Source organism: Peromyscus leucopus, chromosome 18 (genome assembly GCF_004664715.2).
Source record: "Peromyscus leucopus breed LL Stock chromosome 18, UCI_PerLeu_2.1, whole genome shotgun sequence".
Taxonomy (NCBI): Eukaryota; Metazoa; Chordata; class Mammalia; order Rodentia; family Cricetidae; genus Peromyscus; species Peromyscus leucopus.
In genome coordinates, this window is record NC_051078.1 from 40,963,288 (window position 1) to 40,979,066 (window position 15,779).

At 45.9% G+C, this 15,779-nt stretch overlaps 1 pseudogene; it reads right to left on the reverse strand.

Moving 5' to 3' along the window:
- Positions 1-276: 276 nt before the first annotated feature.
- LOC114700646 lies at positions 277-11,522 on the reverse strand (annotated as a pseudogene).
- Between the last annotated feature and the right edge of the window lie 4,257 nt (positions 11,523-15,779).

The window sequence follows — 15,779 nt, forward strand, 5'->3', positions numbered from 1 at the left end:
CTGGGTAGGTCAGAGATTGTAGCGGAGCACCATGCCACAGCAGTTAAAACTCAGTCGGACGGGGTCCCAACGGGAGCTGCTTATTCAGACCTCGAATTTAGAACAAGTTTCCGGGCATTGATGCTGATGATGTGCATTCAGATGCCAGCAACACCTCTCTGGCCTCGGTTTCCCCACCTGAGATGAGAATCATAATAGAATCTTCATGGGGGTTGGGGGGAGGGGTTAAGAGGTTTTGATGAGGCCTCCTCTCTGGTTGTTTTTTTTTTTAACAAAATTTCTTTATTTGATAATTAGGTACATAATGTTGTCCACCCAATAAAAGCATTTCTCAACCCCCACCACCACCGAGACCATATACACCAACACACACACAGAGACACATGCACACTCGCTTGCACAGTTATCAGGCTCTGGCTCCATCTTCATTTCTTATTAGCCTGAGCAGTACCAATAACACACTGGTTCACCTTGGAAGCAAAGCGTGGTGAATTGAGAGACTCGGAGACATTCTCTTCCAGAGGGGAAATGTTCACAAACATGAGCATCTTGGCACTGCCGCCCAGAGAGTTCCGCAGCAGGTAGGTAAGCTTGCTGTTCCTGTAAGGCACGTGGGACTCCTTATTGCTTAGGGCCACTATGACCAGTCCCAATGTAGACAGACTGCTGTTGATGGCCTGCGTTTCCCGAAGACGGTCACGCTTCCCGGGGCCCAGGGTTAAGCCAGGGTCTAGCCGCTCACTCCCAGCCAGGTCCACAAGGTTGAGGGGAGCACCACACTGCAAGACCCGAACAGCATGCTCTCCAGAAATCTGCAGCTGGAACACACTGTGACTGCGTGATGATCTCTCATTCTGGGCAGTATGGGCCACGGCCTGATTCTGGCGAGCCAGCTGGAGCAGAGCCTCTACCTCCTTCTCACAGGAACCGGGACGTAGCTTGCATTGGCGACAGTGAGCTCAGCACTCCCTGGACCTGCCCCACGAATCTCACACTTGCTCTCTTGCCCCTTCCGGGTCCCAGTGGCGAGCAGGTCTCGGATGGTCTCATTGTAGATTTCTATGTAACTTGCCACAAAACGGTATGTTCAGCCCTGGCCATTCATCTCCTGGGCCACAGAGAAGAGATGCCGCACAGGGCCCGAGGGATCAGCCCTTCCAACTGGGGTCTCCCCCAGGCCCACCTTCCATAGTGAAGGTCTTGCCGCTGCCTGCCTGTCCATAGGCAAAGATACACACAGGGTAGCCATCCAGGGCTGACTGGACAAGCATGGCGATCTCCTCCAAGACTTGGTCCTGTTTGCTTCCTGGTGGGAATACCCGATCAAAGGAGGAATCGTGGCGGGTAGTGGGTGCTGGTGCCCCAGTCTAGGTGGAACGCCGCCGATCATCAGACCGTGAGAGGCTAAGGCGGGTCGGGGGATCAGACGGTCCAGCGGGGCCATGGGGAAACAGGAGGAAGCCAGGGGGTGGAGTGGGGGGTAGAGTGGGTTCCCCTGCAAGGACAGGGCGCACCCAGCAGAACACCCGGATGTTGTGTGGATTGCTGTTTTGCAGTAAAAAAGTAATTAAAATGAATTCACAGCAGTACTACCTTATAAAACATGCTGGGATTTAATGTAATCGGAAGTTTTCCTGTGTCCCGGCTGGCCAGCAGTCAGGACAAATCTCTCCAACGTGTCCCTCAAGTAAGTACACAGAAGCTTATATTAATTATAACTGCTTGGCCATTAGCTCAGGCTTATTACTGACTAGCTCTTACACTTAAATTAACCCATAATTCCTATCTATGTTTAGCCATGTGGCTTGGTACCTTTATCAGTTCTGCCTTCACATCTTGCCTCCTCTGTGTCTGGCTGGTGACTCCTGACTCTGCTCTTCCTTTTCCCAGAATTCCTTTAGTCTGCTCACCCCACCTATAGTTCCTGCCTGGCTACTGGCCAATCAGCATTTTATTAAACAAGTGTACAAAAGCATTATCCCACAGCAATTTTAGGGATATTTTATACTATACTGTGCAATTTGGTAACTGCTATGTGCTTTTTTTTTTCTAAATTTTCCATACCAACCACAGTTTCCCCTCCCTCCTCTCCTCCTGTTCCTCTTCCTCCCACTTCCTTTGTATCCCAAGATCCATTCCTCAGAAAATGTAAGGCCTCCCATGGGAGTCAACAAAGCATGGCATGTCAAGTGGAGGAGTACCAAGTTCCTCCCCCCTGCATCAAGGCTGGCTGAGGCATCCCACCATAAGATGTAGGTTCCAAAAAGCGAGCTCAGGCGCCAGGGACAGATCCTAGTCCCACTGCTAGGGGCCTCACAAACAGACCAGGCTACACAACTGTCGCTCACATGCAGAGGGCCTAGGTCAGTCCCATTTGCTAAGTACTTTTAAACACTATGGCTCTTGAGCATTTTAAATACTTACAGCTCTTGGTCATTTAAAATTTGCTACATATTATTCTGCCTCAAACAGACAAACATGGCTCCCACACATGAAGAACCATTTTATACTAACAAATTTTAATTTTTGAAAGTTTGATGTGCTGTGGGTGTTTGCCTGCTTGGGTATCTATGCACCAGGAGCATGTTGTGCTCACTAACGCTGGGAGGAAGGTGCTGGATTCCTCTGGAGCTGGAGTTGGAAGCAATTGTCAGCCTCCTGACATGAAGCCAAACTCTGGTCCTCTGCAAGATCAGCAAGCATTCTTAACTCCTGAACCGGCTCTCCAACCCCTAAACAAAAAATTGATTATTACTTATAGCTAGAGTTTTCCTGCCTTGCCCACAGTCAGGACAAATCTTTGTCACCTGCCAGTCCCACAGCCGCTCAGACCCAACCAAGTAAACACAGAGACTTATATTGCATACAAAGTGTATGGCCATGGCAGGCTTCTTGCTAACTGTTCTTTTTTTTCCGAGACAGGGTTTCCCTGTGTAGCTTTGCACCTTTCCTGGAACTCACTTGGTAGCCCAGGCTGGTCTCGAACTCACAAAGATCCGCCTACCTCTGCCTCCCGAGTGCTGGGATTAAAGGCGTGCGCCACCACCTCCCCGCCTGGCTGCTGACTGTTCTTATAGCTTAAATTAATCCATTTCCATAAGTCTATACCTTGCCACATGGCTGGTGGCTTACCGGCGTCTTCACATGCTGCTGGTCATGGTGGTGGCTGGCAGTGTCTCTCTGCCTCAGCCTTCCGCTTCTCAGAATTCTCCTCTCTCCTTGTCCCACCTACTTCCTGCCTGGCCACTGGCCAATCAGTGTTTTATTTATTGACCAATCAGAGCAATTTGACATACAGACCATTCCACAGCAATTACTCTTTTTATTGACAATGTTTTTTTCATATAGTATATTCTGAGTATGGTTCCCCCCACACAACTCCCAGATCATTCCAACCTCCTCACCCAGCCAAATCCAAACACAAACCTTTCTCCCTCTCTGGAAAAAAGTCACTAAAATAAACAAATAAATACATTAAATAAGATAAAATAAAAACAATCCAGAATAGGACAAAATAGGAGGAAAAAGCCAAAGAAAAAGCCCAAGAAACATAAACAGACACAGAGACACACACATAGAAAACACATATAAATAAAATCAGAAACCATAATATATAAATAAAAGACCTGTAAAGTTTAAAAATACTCCCAGACAAAGCATTATGACACATAAAAACCTCCAATACTACCACTGAGTTCAGCAAATTAAAAAAAAAAATTTTAAATGTAATTGTCACAGTACTTTTCCAGGGCCATGTGAATGAAGTTCTGTCTGCCCTAGGTAGCGAATCAATGACACCAAAGAAATAATGCTATCCAGTTCCAGCCAGTGAACCAATGGGCATATTAGATTCATAGGAACATGAGTGACAGCTTACTCAAAGGAGCATGGGTGATGAGAAACGGTCCCACCACAGAAAAGTCCTGACCCAATGGAAGCTGTGTCATGGGGTCCCACCTTCAGTTACCCTCCACATCCTATATCCAGCATTCTCACCCCAACCAAGACCACATGCAAACAGGGGATAGGGTGGGGTGGTAGATGGAATCCCAGGTGTGGCTTCAATGAGCCGCCCCCTTTTATCTACTAGGAGTGTTAACAGTGTCACCATCAGTATGGCAGACCTAGATATCACTGCACTATTTATTTTAATGTCATGAGTTATCCTTGTCATGTTATGCCTGGAGGGAAAAGTTACACTATCACAGTAACGAATACAAAAAAAATATTAGTGACATATTTTATTTATTTTATATCATGCTTTTAAAATCTGGATTAAAATATAACACATGTCCATCTTGACTGGGCACAGTTGAAGTGTTCAACATCATCACAGATTAGTGGATGGACAGTACAGGTATGATCTCTGCAGCCAGAAGCCCTAAGAGAAATTACATCATGTCTCTGTGCTTCAGGTTTCATGACCATGAACTAGATCAACCTCCTTTAGAGCTGTGATGGGATTAAGCGGGTATGGAGATCGTTGCCCGCCACTGGGTTGATACTCAGTGTTAGCTCTGACTATCAACACTGTAAGTATAATGCCGTCTTTATAATGAGCAAAGCAGCTTTTCAGCTAGGCCCTAATTGGGACTTCTACACAACGACCACACATCTTAGCACATTCATTTTCCACTCCAGCTTTCCTGCCTCCCTTCAAGCTTAGTAGGAAGAGCTGGGGGTTTGAGCCTTGCTCTTGCAAAGCTGGGTAACCTGTATGTAACCCGACAGACCTCTTTACACTCGTAGGTCTGCAAATAGAGTCTTCTAGAATTTTCCAAGCAAGCAGTATCATATTTTTATTAGGCTATAAAATTAGGTTCACAGCTATTAATTTTCCCAGCTTGCTTTTTGGTGATCTCTGAAGAGATCGAAATCTTACTTCATTAGGGTAAGAAAATAGCATCTGTCCTTAAACAGTGGCTCTCAACCCACAAACCTACATTAGCGTCCCAGGGTCTAGTTGATGGCCCAGACTATATAAGTTCTTCCCTGGGGGAACTTGTGCTACAGTGTTTGAACAAACAGTGCTGTAACTCATTGGGTGAGTCCATTTAAAGTATGCCTCTTGGGGGCTGGAGAGATGGCTCAGGGTTGAGAACACTCACTGGCTGCTCTTCCAGGGGACCCGAGTTTAATTCCAAGTCCCCACATGGTGGCTCGCACCTGTAACTCCAGTTCCAGGGCCTTCGGCACTCCCTCTTCCTCCATAGGCACCAGGCATGCACATGGCACACAGATGTACATGCAGGCAAAACACCCATACATATAAAATAAAATGATAACTTAAAAACAAAAAAATGTATCTTGGAAATTCCCAGATCTCTAATTATTTCATGTATATGTGTAATTCCTAACTCATTAAATTATATGTTTGGGCTGGACAGTTCTGCAGGCAAAGTGCTTGTGTAGCATAAGGACTCAAGTACCCATCACTAGCACCCTCATAAAAGACACGAACCTACAACTTCAGGGCCAGGGAGTGGAGCTAGGTGAGCCAGGGGCTTGAGGCCAGCCAGCCTATCTGAACTGGCGAATGACTCTCATGAAAGTGCTCACCAATTTTCCTTTTTCCTCTCGCCTTTTATCTCTCCCTCTTTTTAATGTGCCATAACTTAAAATTGTCAAGGAAACGAAGCCAGAGTTTAAAGGGGACAGAAGGAATTCTCCCCCCTCATTTCCCTCCAGGGTTTTTAAGACTATATTTTCTAGAAGAGTCCTTTAAAAATGTCATTTCACAATAATTTTTAAGTTTCTATGTAAAGGAAATAAATGTAAGCCTGTCTTCATGGGGGGGGGGATGCTGAAAATTGTCACAGACTTTAATAAGTGACAGGCACACTGTTGTCAACAAATTGTAATAGACTGGAACCTGCCCCTTGATGGCAGAGTCACCCTCAAAGGAACCGTAGAGATCAGTAATTCAGTAATTGTGTCTGCTGATGTAAAGATGAATTGTTCCAAAACCAGCTCATTGGGTTGGAGAGAGAGCTCAGCCTTTAAAACCAATTCATAAAACACGTGTCTTTGGCTAGGTGTGTGACTTAAGTCCCAGAACTAGCTAGCCTGGTCTACAAAGCAAGAGTACCAGGCTAGCCAGAGATACATAGTGACATGCTGTCTAAAAGGACACAAAACATAACACAGCATATACATTTTTTAAAGCACATAAAATAAATTAAAAGCCTTTAGAAGTGGGAAGACCCATTTCGGTCTCTTAAGATAGACTAATGAGGGGCTGGAGAGATGTTCAGCAGTGAAGATCACTTGCTTACTGCTCGTGTAGAGGACCCGATGTGGTTCCCAGAGCCCACATCAGACAGCTCACAATCAACTGCAACTCCAGCTCCAAGGCGTCCAACAGCCACCTCGGGCCTCCATGTGTGTCCTTACACATGGAACATACACACAGAAAATAAATCTTTTAAAAACAATCCACTGGTAAACAAACAGGCCAAGGCCCCACCCTTGTTGAAAGGGAGTAAATGACAAGGGACAGAAACAGTGAGTGTTTTACAAGGCACCGTGTCATGGATAGGGAAAAGGACGACACTGAGAATCAGGGCCGAGAGTGGAGGTGGGCAGACAGGCCACACTGTTGAGGATGGCCAGGAAAAGGCTCACTAAGGGACAGCTGAGAAACGATCTGAGGAAAGCACAGGCTTTGGTTCAAGCAGAATATCATCAGGAATTTACCTGTTCCTGTCTGGCTTCTGCTATTCCCTGTGATGCTTCTCAGGCAGGCTCTCCCATGGAGGAAGGTGTGCTCAGGTATTCCTTCCTACTGTTCCCACATAAATAACCAGCCCTCCTGGGACCTGAAAGGACCTTAGCCATTCACTTTGATTTTTGATGTTTTTCCTGACTCTGTATACACTGACTATAGGTGTCTCTGCAACCACTACCCTTTATCCCTGTGGTTTGAAATGAGAACTTTATTTTAAAAGTTTGTTTTATTTTGAACTATGTATATATGTAAATGTCTGGTGCATGCATGTGAGTGTGAGTGCAGGAGACTTTGGGGGCCAAAAGAAGGTGCTGGAGTCCTCAGCCCTAGAATTACAGTTATGAGGTGCCTGATGTGGGTGCTGGAAACCAAAGTCAGGTCCTCTGCAAGAGCAGTGTGCGCTCTTAAGTAGTGAACCATCTCTCCAGCTCAGAAGGTGGGAAATAAAAAATAATAATGGTTGGAGCAGACTTACTAGCCTGGCTTTTCAGACCAGAGGCTATATAGTCCTACAATGGCTGATCTGCAAGCTGGAGAACGAGAGAAACTGGTAACAAATGGGTCCGGGAAAGGGGAACCAGTGATGTAGCCTCAGACTGAGGCCGAAGGCCTGTAAGCTCCCTGGACAGTTGCCAGTGGGAGTCTGAGTTCAAAGGCTGAAGATACCAGAGTCAAATGTCCACCAGGAATGGCAGTAGCAATAAAAAGCACCTGCCCAAGAAGAGTAGGGGTTCCAGTCCCACGGGTCTCCTTCTGTGAAATGGGAAGCTAAAGACTTGGTTGTTACTCCTAAACCCCTCTGGTTACTATCTCCCTTAATTATCCTGACAGCTTGATTTCTAGCCTATTGAAGGTGCGATGAGGAATTGTGATGCACAGATTTTTCGTTTTCTGAGACAGAATCTTACAATGTAGCCCAGGCTGGTCTAGAATTTGTGATCCTCCTGCCTCAGCCTTCTGAGTGCTAGGATAATAGGTGAATGTCATTATGCCTGACTCACAATTTTTTTTTTTTTTTTTTTGGTTTTTTGAGACAGGGTTTTTCTGTGTAGCTTTGTGCCTTTCCTGGATCTCGCTCTATAGACCAGGCTGGCCTCGAACTCACAAAGATCCGCCTGCCTCTGCCTCCCGCTGACTCACAAATTTTAAAAGCAGCATAGGTGGACTCAATTCAGCAAATGAGTTTAAAAGAAGGCAGATTTGTAGTTTAAAATGAAAAGTTACAGCTATTGCCTCAATGTGAGACCAAGAGGGTCAACACTAGACTGTCGCTTACCCCATACTTTTTGGAAGAGAGGACTGAATGACACTTAACCCAGCCTTGGAATGGCCGGCTCTAGTGGAAAGAGATCCTTGTCAGTAATGCCAGACAGAAACTTCCATTATTTTACCCGGTCATGAACTCCCCAGACTGGCTGGATGTGTAAGTTTACTTTTGAAAAATGCATTTATGTCCTGGGCTGAGAGAATAGTTCAGTAGATGCTCACCTAACATGCATGAGGACTTGCATCTGGTCCCTAGTACCTCAAATAATGATCATAGTAGTAACAACACAGCTACTTTTTATTCTAACACCATATTGCTTTTTGCCTTCACAACCTTTTCAGTTTGTTGAACATATTTTTTCAAGTCCCCTGTGTTGGATCCTACCAGACAGAATTCTGAAAAAAAAAAAAAAAATGTCTCTACGATAACTGTTGTGGTACCTTCTCAAGGCGGAATGACCCTAAGTCATTCTGTGCCAGTCTGCCTCACCCCTCAAGACGGTGACCCTAGGTCTTCCTCCAGAAAGTCACTGTAGGGAATAAATGAATGCAAGTAAAATAACCATAACAGCCTCTGTATATAATAACTGTTCAAAGTCTGTCAGTGATTACCACTGGATTGAGGGGCACATACCTGTAATCCTAGCAAATGGGGGGCAGGTGGAAGAGATTTGTAAATTCAAGGCCAGACCAGGGCTGGGTAGTTGTGGCTCACGCTTTTAATCCCAGCACTTGGGAGGCAGAAGCAGGGTGATCTCTGTGAGTCTGAGGCCAGGCTGGTCTATAGAGTAAATTCTAGGACAGTCCAGGCTACGCAGAGACACCCTGTCTCAGGGGGAAAAATTAAAAAGCACAACAGGTCCCAGGCCAGCCTGGGCTACATAATGAGATCTTGTCTCAAAGCAAACAAACAATGTTAATTGTCTTTATTGTTTACCCACCGGAGACTCATGAAATCTTAAACTATGTGATTTCTCTAGAATACAGAGTTAACAGTCCTTGAGCGTCTCACCACTCACCAATCAAACCTTTCAAGGATCCCGTAAGCACCCAGCATTTGATATCCGTGACCACAATACCAAGAGGACAATCTGAAAAGTCGGCTGAGTCGTCATGATGAGCAAAGGATCTGGCTGAGATAGCAAATCACATGGGCAGAAATGGCCCTACTCTGATTTTGTTGTTGTTGTTTTGGTTTTGGTTTTAAGACAGGGTTTCTCTGTGTATCCCCTGGCTGTCCTGGAACTTACTCTGTAGATGAGGCTACCATGAACTCAGAGATATGACTGTCTCTGCCTCCTGAGTGCTGGGATTAAAGGCCTTCGCCACCACTGCCCAGGTCCGATTTTTAGTCAAAGAACATTTTGTCATGTTTTGCCCAGAGATAGCCCAACCTTGTGACACCTCCGGTTCCCTGTCCCTCACCTAGAATGGGACTGATACATGGCCAAAGCACCCGAGCTAAGTCTCTTTCCAGCATGCCATTTGAAGGAGGTTCACGGGCACAGAGTTCATCTCTGCCATGCGTTAAGACCTAAACGTTTGCCCAGCGGGCATCGCACCAAAGGCAGCTCTGAGTATTTGTTCGCTTTGATGCTTGTTTCAAGGTAGGATTTTACAAATCCGTTTGCTGCAAACTTAATCATGGAGGCTTCAGGAAGGCAAGCCAATTCACAAATTCCCTTTTACCCCTTCCGAATCAGTTCTCTATTCCTGCCTCAGGTTCCAGACTCCAGGTCTAATCCTTTCTTGTGACTGCTCTAAGTCAACAGTGACCAGAGGCGGCTCAGACCAAACTGAAATTAATTTTGAAGTAAGGGATTATCCCAGCTGAATATGAGGCGGCCCCGGCCCACCCCCTTCAGCAGCTGGTGCTGCTTCTCAGTATGTATATAAAAAAGTTTTCTGCAGAAATGTCAACCCTACCAATCCGGGGGTGGGACAGAAGGCAGACTTAACCAATCGGGAAGATATTTTTCATGCCACCTCAAAGTAAGTGACAGATGCCGGACAGCTGCAGCTTGTCCTGGCCCTCCCGATGGGATTGCTCTATGACTCAGAGGTCTGTTTATGCCAGAGAATGCCTGCCAGTGTGACCCAATCCCAGCGATGTCCCAGGAGAAAACAATTTGGAGGAAAGAGTAGGAAAGGAAAGAGTCAGAGTCAGACCATATCTGAGTGTAACTGTCAACAAGGTGGGAATCAGACTAGGGAGTCAGGCCCGAACCACCATCCTGAGCAATCAGTTAATACACCTACTCATTCAACCACTAGTTACCGTCATCAATCATGTGCTAGTTATGCTAGTCCGGATTGCTTGAGAAATACAGATTAATTATCAAGATTATTTGTGGGGCCCGTGGAAAGGGAAAATGCAGGCACCCATTCAAAATGATTAAGAACGTCAAGACGGATTAGAGGAATGTAGCCCTGTGAGATGGACCCTGCCTCGCTGCCCTCTGTGTCAGTGAAGACAGTTTTGCTGTTGACCTCGGGTGGGAAGCGGTCTTGTTCTCCGAGAGCCGGGTTTCTGGGGGGAAATTCACAGACTGTACCCACTAATTCGGTACCATGACTGTGACAAGGGCAGTCGGAGAAGCCAGGCATGGCGCTGTGAATGCCTGCGGGTGACGAAGGGGAGCGGGGCTGGTCAAGGAGACTGGAAAGATTGCACTGGGTGAGAGGTGCTTAGGGCGAAGGGGGAGAATAGGGGTGAAGACGGCCAATGTGGAAAGTGCACGTGGAAAGCACTCTATCACGTCAAAGCCGATGGTCAGAGATGAGCCTGCCAGGTAGAGAGAGAAAATGGCTGCTATCGTGTATCTGTTGGGTTTCTCCTGTGGGGAGTGGGAGGCTCCTGAAACTCTTCAGAATGCTACTCAACTCACCCGCTTCCCCAGGCTTTATAAAAGTGCTGGCAGAGAGGAAGTCGGACACTTCTGCTGTGAATTTGTGCAAAGAGCTTGAGTGGCAGCTATCAGGAATCCTCACCCACACTAGGGCGGGGTTTTCAGGGATACAGCTGCCTGTCACCCATGTTCTTTTGAGGAACCCCTGATCCACGCTTCTCTAAGTAACGTCAATAAATGCACTGTTCACAGAGTTAAATTTGTGTAGGATCGTTTCTTTGGGTTGGGGACTGTGCCCTATGTTCACATTCTCCCCAGGAAAGGCAACACACATGTCTGTATGGGGAAACCAGGAGTGAGCTGGGGCATGGAGCCCAATGAGGGTAGTGTTAGGGGAAAACACCAAAGATCCATGGGCTGGCCCTAACGAGTAAGCCCATGTGCCCACACAGATGACTACACCCCCAAATATCCAGTGACATGCCTGGCATGTGGGCCACCTACATCTCTTCCTAAGAATTGTTTCTGCCCGGAACTTAGCTCATCTTTTCCCAAACAGATGATCCAGCTCTCGGTCTTACAACTTCTTTCTGAGAGGGATGGTAGGGTACAGAGAATGTCAGCCCTAAATTCTCCTCGAGGAATGAGCCACCTTGATGAACAGATGTGTGAATACACATCGTGGGAAAGCTGCCTAGGTCTAACTACCAGGCTGCCCATCTCCACCACACACACACACACACACACACACACACACACACACATGCACGCACGCACGCACGCACGCGCGCGCTCAAGAGAGAGAGAGAGAGAGAGAGAGAGAGAGAGAGAGAGAGAGAGAGAGAGAGAGGAAGGGGGAGAAGGAGAAGGAGAAGGAGAAGGAGAGAGAGATACTGAGATGCTCACTGCACACGCATTCTATCTGTTGTTTCCGTTCCAAGATATAGCAAGTCTTTCATGGCCTTCACAATGCTCTTCTCTCTGCCTGGAACAGAGTACTCCATTCTCATCAGCAAGTGTGGCCTTTCTACTTTTTTCTCTTCCTCCCCCTTCCTCACTCTCTCTTTCTTTGACTCTTACTCTTTCAACATATCTCACTTTAACATTCCCTTAAAGAAATGCCCCCACAAACCAAAGTAGATGATTCGTTTTTTCCTATTATCCAAAAATATCTTATGCAAATAAACAATGAATACAGAATGTCATCATTCTTATAGCCCGTTTTTTTCTTGACACGTTTACCCAACATCTACATATCAGCAACAACCAAAATATAAAAGATAGGAAGAAAGAAAAAGAAGGGAGGGAGGGAGGAGCGGAGGAAGAAGTCAGGCAGGCAGGAACGTTATCTTTCTTTTCTTTAGAGGGGATGAAGGAAGACTCTCATCTCCCAACTCCCTTCCACTTGGTCTATCCCTCAAGGGGCAAGAGAAAGTCCCTAGATGGACAGTCAGTGTCTTAGGGTTTCTGTTGCTGTGAAGAGACACCGTGACCACAGCAACTCTTATAAAGGAAAACATTTAATTGGGGTGGCTTAGAGTTTCAGAGGTTCAATCCATTATCATCATGGCGGGACATGGCAGTGTGCAGGCAGACGTGGTGCTGGAGAAGGAGCTGAGTCCTATATCTTGCAGGCAATAGGAAGCGATCTCAGTGTCACACTGAGGGAAGCTTGAGCAAAAGAGACCTCAAAGCCTGCCCCCACAGTGAGACACTTCCTCCAGCAAGGCACAGCTACTTCAACGAGGCCATAACTCCTAATAGTGCCAATCCCAATTACATTCAAACTACCACAGTCAGTACTAGTCAGGAGGCTCATATTAGATTGGCTGGTTCCCAGGGATGGGGACCAGAAGGGTCAGTGACCAAGGAAGAGAAAAGCAGATCCACGAGCAACATATCAGGAGAGGAGAGTGGAACTTTATGTATGAAGGAAGAATATAGAATAATGGGATTTACTAAAGACAAATCGAATGATGAACGGAACAATCTCACAAGAGATTTTTTTCCTTCTGAAATAAACATTTTAGACTGATGAATTTATAAAAATTATTTCACCTCCTGTAAATTATTATTATTATTCTTATTATTATTATTATTATTATTATTATTATTATTATTATTTTGTTTTTCAAGACAGGGTTTCTCTGTGTAGTTTTGGTGCCTGTCCTGGATCTCACTCTGTAGACCAGGCTGGCCTTGAACTCACAGAGATCCGCCTGGCTCTGCCTCCTGAGTGCTGGGATTAAAGGCGTGCGCCATCGCCACTCGGCACTTGGATAGATTTCTAAATAAGTATTTTTAAAATAAAAATAGATTCTTCAGGTAGAAAATCCCCAGAAGATTATCAAATACAATAAATGTTAAGAAGTTATTCAACCTCATTAGAAACTAGGGAAACCCATGGCAAAATGATGTCATATTTCGAGAAAGCCACCTGGGCCCAACTACAACGCTGCTCATCCCCACCATTCAGGGGGAGGAATTCCGGAAAGCATTAAGATTATTAATATCTACAAGAATATGAGAAAATACATATGCCCATATACTGACATTGGGAATTTCAGTTACTATAACTTTGGGGAAAAGAAATGTCTGAATGCCAGGTGGTAGTGGTGCATGGCTTTAATCCCAGCACTTGGGAGGTAGAGGTAGGTAGAACTCATCTCTGTGAGTTCAAGGCCAGCTTTGAAGCAAGTTTCAGGACAACCAGGGCTGCTACCAAAGAAAATCTGTCTCAAAAAACCAGAAAAATTAAAAAAAAAGAAAGAAAAAAATGTTTGAGTACACATTAAGACTAAAAACACAGTATCTGCTTACCCAGGAATTAGTATCTCTGTCCTTGTTTGCTTTCTTTTGCTGAGATAAAACACTGACCGAAATCAGTTTGAGAAGGAAAGGTTAGTTTGGCTTGCAGATTAGACCACCATTAAAGGAAGCCTAGGCAGGACCTGAAGCCTGGAGCGTGGAGAAACGCCATTCACTGGCTTACTCAGCCTGCTTTCACCTGGTTAGGAGTGAATAAACCCACAGTGGTCTGAGCCCTCCCACAGCCACCATTAATCAAGAGAAGCCCCCACAGGCATGCCCACAGGCCAACTGGAGGGAAGCAGTTCCTCAGATGAGAGCCCTCTGTCCAGGTGACTAGTTTGTGGCCAGTTGACACAATGAAAAGCACACCCATAAACTACTGAAGACAGCAGACTATAAGAGATGTGGCAGTTACTCTTGGTTGTCATCTTGAGTACATCTGGAATTAACTAAAACCCCACAAATGGAGAGCACACCTGTGAGAGATTTTTGCTGAATTTGAAGTAGGAAGATTCATTTCTTTTCTTTTCTTTTTTTTTTTTTTTTTGGTTTTTCGAGACAGGGTTTCTCTGTGTAGCTTTGAGCCTTTCCTGGATCTCGCTCTGTAGACCAGGCTGGCCTCGAACTCACAGAGATCAGCCTGCCTCTGCCTCCCAAGTGCTGGGATTAAAGGCGTGAGCCACCACAGTCCAGCTGGCTGGAAGATCCATTTCTAATCTGGATCTTTGAGGTGGGAAGACACACCTTTGATCTTGATCTTTTGAGCTGGAAAAACACACTTCTAATCTGGGCCACGCCTCCTGCTGGAAGCCTCAATAAGGACATGGAAGAAAGAAATTTTTGCTCTTTGCCTGCTTGCCCGAGCTCTCATAGGGCAAGTCCATTCCTTCACAGGCATTAGAGCCTACTTCTTCAGGATTCCACTGTGTACTGAAGACCAGCTGGGACATTCAGCCTCGTGAACTGAGCAACTACTGGATTCTTGGACTTTCTGTTCATAGCCAGCCATTACTGGATTAGCTGGACCACAGTCTGTAAGTCATTCTAAAAAGAAAAAAATCCATAATTTTTATATATATATATATATATATATATATATATATATATATATATATATATAGTTATATATGGGATTTTCTCTCTTTACATATATATATTCATTCTATAAGTTCTGTCATTCTAAAGAACCTTGACTGATACAAGATATTTATACAAATATGTTCATTTTTTATTTTTTACAAATTAGATGAAGTGTTTTGTTGGCTATCTTCATCAATAGAACAGTTTTATAGTTAGGAAACTTCTCTCAAATACATGCCTAAGAGTGACGAGATGATGTGCCAGTCCAGCTTCCTTTGGTGTCTTTCATGTATTTCTCAAAGGCTGATGAAGCCTTCCCCCCACACCCTAATTCTCCAGGTCGGGGGATAATCTCATTATATATAGAGAGAACTCCAAAGGAACCCCAACCAACCAAATGATCAGCAAGGGTAACTTGAGGAACTTAAGAGAGATAGTTTTATTCATTCTGGTAGCTAGAGACCTGTGCCTTCAGTCAGGGGCTAACTCTGGACCTGCTGGAGTATCTCATGGCCTTAGGCCTGACAATAAGAGTCCTGCCTCCCCACACTATAGCCACATCCATCAACTACTGCCTCCCACACTACAGCCACGTCCATGGACCACTGCCTCCCACACTGCAGTCACGTCCACGGACCACTGCCTCCCACACTGCAGCCATGTCCACGGACCACTGCCTCCCACACTGCAGTCACGTCCACGGACCACTGCCTCCCACACTGCAGCCATGTCCACGGACCACTGCCTCCCATACTACGGCCACATCCACGGACTACTGCCTCCCACACTACAGTCACGTCCACGGACCACTGCCTCCCACACTATGGCCACATCCACAGACCATTGCCTCCCACACTACAGCCACATCCTCGGACCACTGCCTCCCACACTACAGCCATGTCCACGGACCACTGCCTCCCATACTACAGTCATGTCCACGACCACTGCCTCCCACACTACGGCCACATCCTCGGACCACTGCCTTGCCCTAAGTGTTCTTGTGGCTGGCCTAGGGCTGTCAGCATTTCTTTAACTGAAGGAGGCTG